The sequence below is a fragment of the Myodes glareolus genome, chromosome 12 (assembly GCF_982192425.1).
Source record: "Myodes glareolus chromosome 12, mMyoGla1.1, whole genome shotgun sequence".
NCBI lineage: Eukaryota > Metazoa > Chordata > Mammalia > Rodentia > Cricetidae > Myodes > Myodes glareolus.
Window position 1 is genome coordinate 72,731,759 of NC_142037.1, and position 7,259 is coordinate 72,739,017.

At 42.2% G+C, this 7,259-nt stretch overlaps 1 long non-coding RNA gene across 1 annotated transcript; it reads left to right on the top strand.

Moving 5' to 3' along the window:
• Nucleotides 1-4,322: 4,322 nt before the first annotated feature.
• Nucleotides 4,323-5,857, top strand: LOC148120289 (uncharacterized). Its single transcript, XR_015739502.1, has 2 exons — nucleotides 4,323-5,264; nucleotides 5,533-5,857. It is a non-coding gene; the product is annotated as an uncharacterized LOC148120289 (long non-coding RNA).
• Nucleotides 5,858-7,259: the final 1,402 nt, after the last annotated feature.

A 7,259-nucleotide genomic window follows, 5' to 3' on the forward strand; every position in this document is an offset into this window, starting at 1 on the left:
AGTGTTTGTATGGTTGCAGAAATAGTGTTCCAGGCTTCAGAGAAAGAGAAAGATATATAAAATTATTTGAAACTATCGCAGACTGGCATCACAGCACAGTCAAGTAGACCGAATTCTGAGGAAAATTGGATGTCCCTCTGGAGATTTGAAATGATGCTATTAGATCAAATGGGCCAAATATGAATGGAAGGAATGTAGGGCAGTCAAAAAACAGGCAAGAGTATCGGAGGTAAAAATCTAGCATGTAGCTGTAGATGGAACATGAACTCTTGCAGGACCTATGGGGATATGTGAATTGAATGCCGGATAGGCTTCCTCTAGGCTCCCTAGTCCTTTTCGTTGAAAAAAGAAACTCCTAAAGATAATAAGGATGTGAGTGGGTAGGAAATTCCTCCTAATAAAGGACAAGTAGAAATTTTTAGAGCTTCCTGATGCATAGAAGAGATTTAAACACATTTTTTCAAATGATCTTAGCTAGACAGTATAACTTAGTCATAGGAAATGTGTCCTCAATAAACCTAAAGTTTCTTCTTCCAAAGAAAATAGCTAATCAGTGCAAATACACAGTTAAAGCAGATGGGGAAACATTTCATTCAGCTAAACACTTTTTTTTTTGTTGTTTGTTTTTTTGAGACAAGTTTTCTCTGTTTCTCTGTAGCTTTGGAGACTGTCCTGCACTTAGTCTTGTAGACCAGGCTGGCATCAAACTCACAGAAATCCACCTGCATCAGCTTCCCAAGTGCAGGGATTAAAGGTGTGAGCCATGACAGCCAAGCTTGCACATGTATTTCTTAAAAAATAATAAGGCAAGTCTGACTTAAAACTAGAAGATTGTTTAATGAACACAAAGAAAAAAAGCAAGCATAAAGGCACACATATACAGAAACAGATGTACATAGACACACACATACTCACAGACACACATACTAGCACATATACACAGAGAGCACACACAGACAAACACACAAATTAAAATACACAATAAAACACACACTAGCACGCATATGCACAAAGCACACACACATGCAGATAGAAACACACACATACAAACAATCATGAATGCACACAGACATACACAAAGGCACACACACATATGCACTCCGAGACACACATATGCAGACACACACTAATACACAATACACACGGAGATAAATAGACACAATCAAATATACATATACGCATAAAAATACTCACACAGACACACACAGACATGCACAAAGAAAGACACATGCAAACACAAACAAAAATAATGCACACTACAGAGAGATGTAGACACAAACACATACACACATGCACACACAGACACATGAACACACTTAAACAGACACAAACATACAAACACACGCACTCACATAGGCACAGATAAGCAGACACAAACATACATACACACACACACATAATTTATTTTCATAGGGCCATGATTAAGAAACCAGAGAAAACACATTTATGGGACAGAAGAAGTGGAGTGAAATTTCTTAAGACCTTGAGCGTTTTCTGCACGGCACTTTTAAGATGTTGGCTGTGTTAAAGGAGGGTGAGGGAGGCCCCTGCAAAATAGACATCAGTCTCAAACTTTATCATGAGCTCTGATATTACTGATTTAATGATGCACATTCTCAAATTATGTGTTTATTATTAAATACAAATACCAATAAAATTCTTTAAATGTATAAGAATGAAAAATTACCCTGAATTCCAGGCACTATTTTTGAAGATTCCATTTTTCCTATAGAAAAATTTTCAGAATACCACTGGAAAATGTAGGACACTGAATCCTCATTTTTATCACATAGATTTGTCATGGGGATAACCACTAGACCCAAAGTAGAAGACTGTAAAAGTTTTAATCTCTATAGATGTGTGTCGGTTTTCTCATCACCTCCAAGGTCATAATTATTCAGAAAGCTGAGAACTATATTATCTCAGGAATTCGTAAGATCACATAGTGTAGTCACTTTAATACTGAAAGGTTTAACTTCTTATAACATTAGAAACTCACACAAAGACTAAAACCAACAGAAAGATGTCTCCTAACTAAGTTAATAAAATTGCCCTACAGCCATGATCTGTAGGAAGATCTGATGGGAATTAAATGTGTCACTTTATACTTTCCTGCACAACTTGCATCTTCTAAATTTTTAAAGGTAAAACTAAACCTTGTTTAAAACTTTATATTTGAATGTCAGCAGAAGGCATTTCAAATCTTTAATACAGGTTGCTTAAATTCAAACCCACTAAATACAATATATTTAAGCTAATTTATTATTACAATTACAATCTAATCTGACACTGAAATGAAGATACTACAATAGGTTTTACATTAAAAAATACCAATCTATAAGCAATGTCACTCCATTATTATTTTTCTAAGTAAAAGTAGTATAAGAATTATTTTTTTCAATTTATTTATTTATTTTTCATCCCAACTGCAGTTTCTCTTACCTCCTCTTCTCTCAGAACTTCCACCAACCGCCTACCTACTGCCTACCTATCCACATATCTTATATATCTATTCCAAAAAGGTCAAGTCACCCATGGATAGCAACATAAAATAATATCAAGTTGTTGTAAGACTAAGCACACCTCGTCTTGTGTTAAGGCTGAGCACAACAACCCAGTGTGAGAGATAGGGTTCCCAAACCAGGTAAAGAATCAGAGACATTCTCTGCTCCCACTGTTAGGAGTTACACAAAAGATCAACCTACATAACTTCTGGACATATACAAAGGACATAGATTAGTCTCAAGCAGTCTTCTTAATTGTCTTTTAAATCTCTATGAGCTCCTATAAGACCAGGTTAGTTGATTTTGTGTGTTGTCTTATGATGTCACAGGAGCTGTCCAGTTCAGGCTGTGTATCCCCTTTTGCTAGGAGTCTTAGGTGGGTCATCCTAGCAGATTCCCGGAAGTTCCCCCTTGCAACAGGTTTATACCTGTCCTTCACATGACCATATTTCCTGCTGGCAGTTAGAGTATTTTCCCTCCTATCCCATTTGTTGGGAGCCACCTGGAGGCACAGGTGGTCCTGCAGTTTGGAGGTAGCCACGTGGGGCTGAGCACCCTTGCCTGCACATGCTCAGACCAGCAGAATGGCATTAACCAATCAGGACAGCGTTCAAGCCTCTCCACCGTTTAAAAGCAGCTGCCTCGGGGCCCAACGCTCTCTCTAAGCTTTCTCTCGTCCCTGCTCTATCTTCCCTTCCCCCAATTTTCCTCAAGGGAATGCTCCAAATAAAGATGTGACCAGAGAAGGAATTCTCGTTTTTGGTGGCGTTCATTCCTGCAGGACAGGATGGCCCCCCGCAACTGGTGCTCGAAACCCCGGGACGCTGAGGGACCCTGACAACTACGCCGGGGGACCCTGAGAAGGAAGCGCCCAGCAACGTGCTGAAAGCCCGGGAGAAAAAGCCGAAATCAGACACCAGGACAGAGAGCCGTGAATTTTAGAACTCTGAGAACATGGAGCGGTGAGTGACGTCAGTTGAATTCCTCCAGAAAGGGGGGGGGAAAAGAATTTCAAAGGATAGGCCTAAAAAGAAAAGAAAATACAAAAAAAATCAAAGTTAAGGTATCTGAAAGAAGGTACAGAAAGCAAAGGGGAAGAAAAATTCCTTAAGTTCAGTGCAGGAGGAATGTGAACAGCAGCAAAAAAGGCGAGGTAACTAAGGCGGGACTATGAGGACGATGGGGTACGGGAGACCGCGGCTTCCGCTCCTTCTCCGTCCACCTGCGTACTCGCTGATAAGAGACTCGGAGGCAACAGTCTCGTAGGGAGGCGAGTTGATCGTGTTCTAAGACTGCCTTCCCTATTCTTAAAGAGCCACAGAGCTTTTGGAGGTGATTTTTGCCTAATTTTGTTAAGAGAGCTCAGTCTCTGGCTCTCAGGTACAGAAAACTTGAACTTTGTTTGAGGAAGTAGCCAGCGGTGGTGGCGCACACCTTTAATCCCAGCACTCGGGAGGCAGAGGCGGAAGCTGCGTGGTGAGCTGCAGCACCGCTAAAGACCTAAAGACGGAGAGGGGCCAAACTCTGAACCGCGTTTCCATAGTAACATGGGCGGGCGGAGATGAGTTCCCAGAGAACGGGGCTCCGCGCGCGGGCAGACCGGGCAGGAGAAGCCCCCCCACGGGTGGGCGGATGCCCCCCTTGCCGGAGCTTGGTGGTGCGAATTCAATGCCTGAGGTGAGGCTGAGTTACAGTTCGCAGTTACGGGATAAACGGCGAGCCCGCGCACGGCCCGGGGCGGAGCCATGCCTTTGGGCCATGCTGAGCGCGCCACAATGGGCTTCAGAGGCGGAGCTGTGGCAGCCGCCATCCGCTGCTGCCGCCGCCCTCAGCCAAGGTCGCTAAAAATTCAGTCAGATAAAAACATTTGTCGCCAAAAATTTAGTCAGATAAAAACATTTATCCCCCAAAAATTCACAACGTCCCTTTGTCAGCAGGAAGTAGTCAGATGATCGATGGTCTACGCCCATTCTCCCTCAAAGAACTGGTCCTAATTATCATAATAAAGGCGCGTCAACCTGGTTACCATTACCTATTGCCTCTGGCAACGGGTGGAATAAACAATGCTACCTAGAGGTTTTTTCATCTGAATAGAGGAGCTGGAGAAATGGCTCAGAGGTTAAGAGCACTGCCTGCTCTTCCAAAGGTCCTGAGTTCAATTCCCAGTGACAACTGCTTTGGTTTTTAGACATAAGAGGGGGACTACACTACCAGTGACAGCTTCCCCCAGAGAAAGGATTTCTCTTGCATTCTTTACACTTAATTTTTAATTCAAAATTTTGCTGGTACAGGCAAACAAGATTTGCTCTTTGAAACGGAGACATGCAAGTCTCTAAGTTCAAAACCAGCCTACTTCCAGTACTGATTGTGCTGAATTTTTACACTGAGAGTTTTTAGTACTCTTAAATGTTTATTTGGGAGGAGAGTTTTGTTTATGTTTTTCTAGGAATGCTGACATACATCTGGATGCCAGCGAGACCGACCAGAGAGATAAAGAAGAAAGATGACCCAGTGGATGCTGAGTGTCCTGCTGTGGAAGATTCGTGCGGAGACAGCAGTGATGACCCTCTGGGCGGTGCCAAGAGCAGCTGTTTCACACCATCGACTTGAGCAACACCCTGTGCAACCTCTTATCTCTTACTCTACTTTGCCTTTTTCTTCCTTAGGAATGGGTGGGAGCAGAGATATTCTTGGCATGCTGTGTCTAGGTGGAAGTGCTGTATGTCCTTGATTGGTGTGCTACCTGCTAGCCCAAGTGAGGTGGGACAAGGTCTTTATAACACAGGCTTGGAATGTGTATCCTCACCCCAAGTTTGGCTCTCAGCTTCTAAAGAGCTCATAGGCAATTAGCCATGCATAGCCTTTGTACCCTCTAGGGACCAGATAGTCCCACAAAGCATGGAGGAAGGTATGCATAGGCGGAGGGTGTGCAGACACAGCCCTAGCACTCCCAGGGAAGTAGTTGTCCCATTGCACGGGAAGGGTGTGTCTTGCTTTTCTTTTCTTTAATCGGTCCACACATCATGAGGTGGGGACCAGATTGAAGAATAGTTTTGCCTTATTGCTCTTATTAACAAGAGAAGAGGGAGATGTTGGGAGCCACCTGGAGGCACAGGTGGTCCTGCAGTTTGGAGGTAGCCACGTGGGGCTGAGCACCCTTGCCTGCACATGCTCAGACCAGCAGAATGGCATTAACCAATCAGGACAGCGTTCAAGCCTCTCCACCGTTTAAAAGCAGCTGCCTCGGGGCCCAATGCTCTCTCTCTAAGCTTTCTCTCGTCCCTGCTCTATCTTCCCTTCCCCCAATTTTCCTCAAGGGAATGCTCCAAATAAAGATGTGACCAGAGAAGGAATTCTCGTTTTTGGTGGCGTTCATTCCTGCAGGACAGGATGGCCCCCCGCACCCATTCCCATCTGATCCTCCATATCCTCATTCCCAACACCCCCAGTTCACCAAGGAAATTTCTTGTTTCCCATTCTCATGGAGATCAAAGAGTTGTCTTTGAGCCCTCCTTGTTGCCAAGTTTTTTTGGGTCTGTGTATTTTAGCATGGATTATCCTTTACTTTACTTCTAATACCTACTTCTAAGTGAACACATGCACAGAAGTTTTTCTTTCTAGATTTGTATTACTTCCCTCAGCATGATATTTTTTTCTAATTCTAATTATTTGCTTTCGATTTTCTTGTGTCGTTGTCTTTGACAAATGAGCGATACTCTATTGTGTAAATATAACACATTTCATTTTTCAATTCTTCAGGTTACAGTCATTAAGTTGTTTCCATTTTCTGGCTATTAAAAATAAAGTTCCAATGAACATAGTCAAGCAAGTGCTTTTGTGGTATGATTAAGCATTCTTTTGAAGGCATTCGGTCCACCAACCACACTAGTATGGAAGGAATCCACAGGTTCTCATCCTATGTGGAAACAAAAAAAAACTATTTTTCAAAGCAACAAATCCTTGAACTGAAATTTTGAGGTCGAAAATCAGTTCTTCATAGGTTTGAGGATCAATATCTCGGTCTTCGATTCAATTTCATTGGTCAACATCTCTGTTTTTGTGCCAATACCAAGCAATTTTCATTACTATAGCTCTGTAATAGAGTTTGAAGTCAGGGATGGTAATGCCTCCGGAAGTAATTTTATTGTATAGGATTGTTTTGGCTATCCTGGGTTTTTTGTTCTGCCATAAAAACTTGATTGTTGTTCTCTCAAGGTCTGTGAAGAATTTTGTTGAAGTTTTGATGGGGATTGCTCTCAGTAGAATTGCCATTTTTACTATGTTGATCCTCCCAATCCAAGAGCATGGGAGATTCTTCCATTTTCTGGTATCCTCTTCAATTTCTTTCTTTAAAACCCCAAAGTTCTTGTTAAATACATCTTTCACTTCCTTGGTTAGAGTTACCCCAAGATACTTTATGCTATTTGTGGCTATTGTGAAAGGTGATGCTTCTCTGATTTCCCTCTCTCTATCTTTGTTCTTTGTGTATAGGAGGGCAACTGATTTTTTGGAGTTGATCTTGTATCCTGCCACAGTACTAAAGGTGCTGATCAGTTGTAGAAGTTCTCTGGTAGAGTTTTTGGGGTCGCTTATGTACACCATCACATCATCTGCAAACAATGAAAGTTTGACTTCTTCCTTTCCGATTTGAATCCCCTTGATCTTTTATGCTGTCTTATTGCAATTGCTAGAACATCAAGCACTATATTGAAGAGGTATGGAGAGAGTGGACAGCCTTGTCGTGTTCCTGATTTT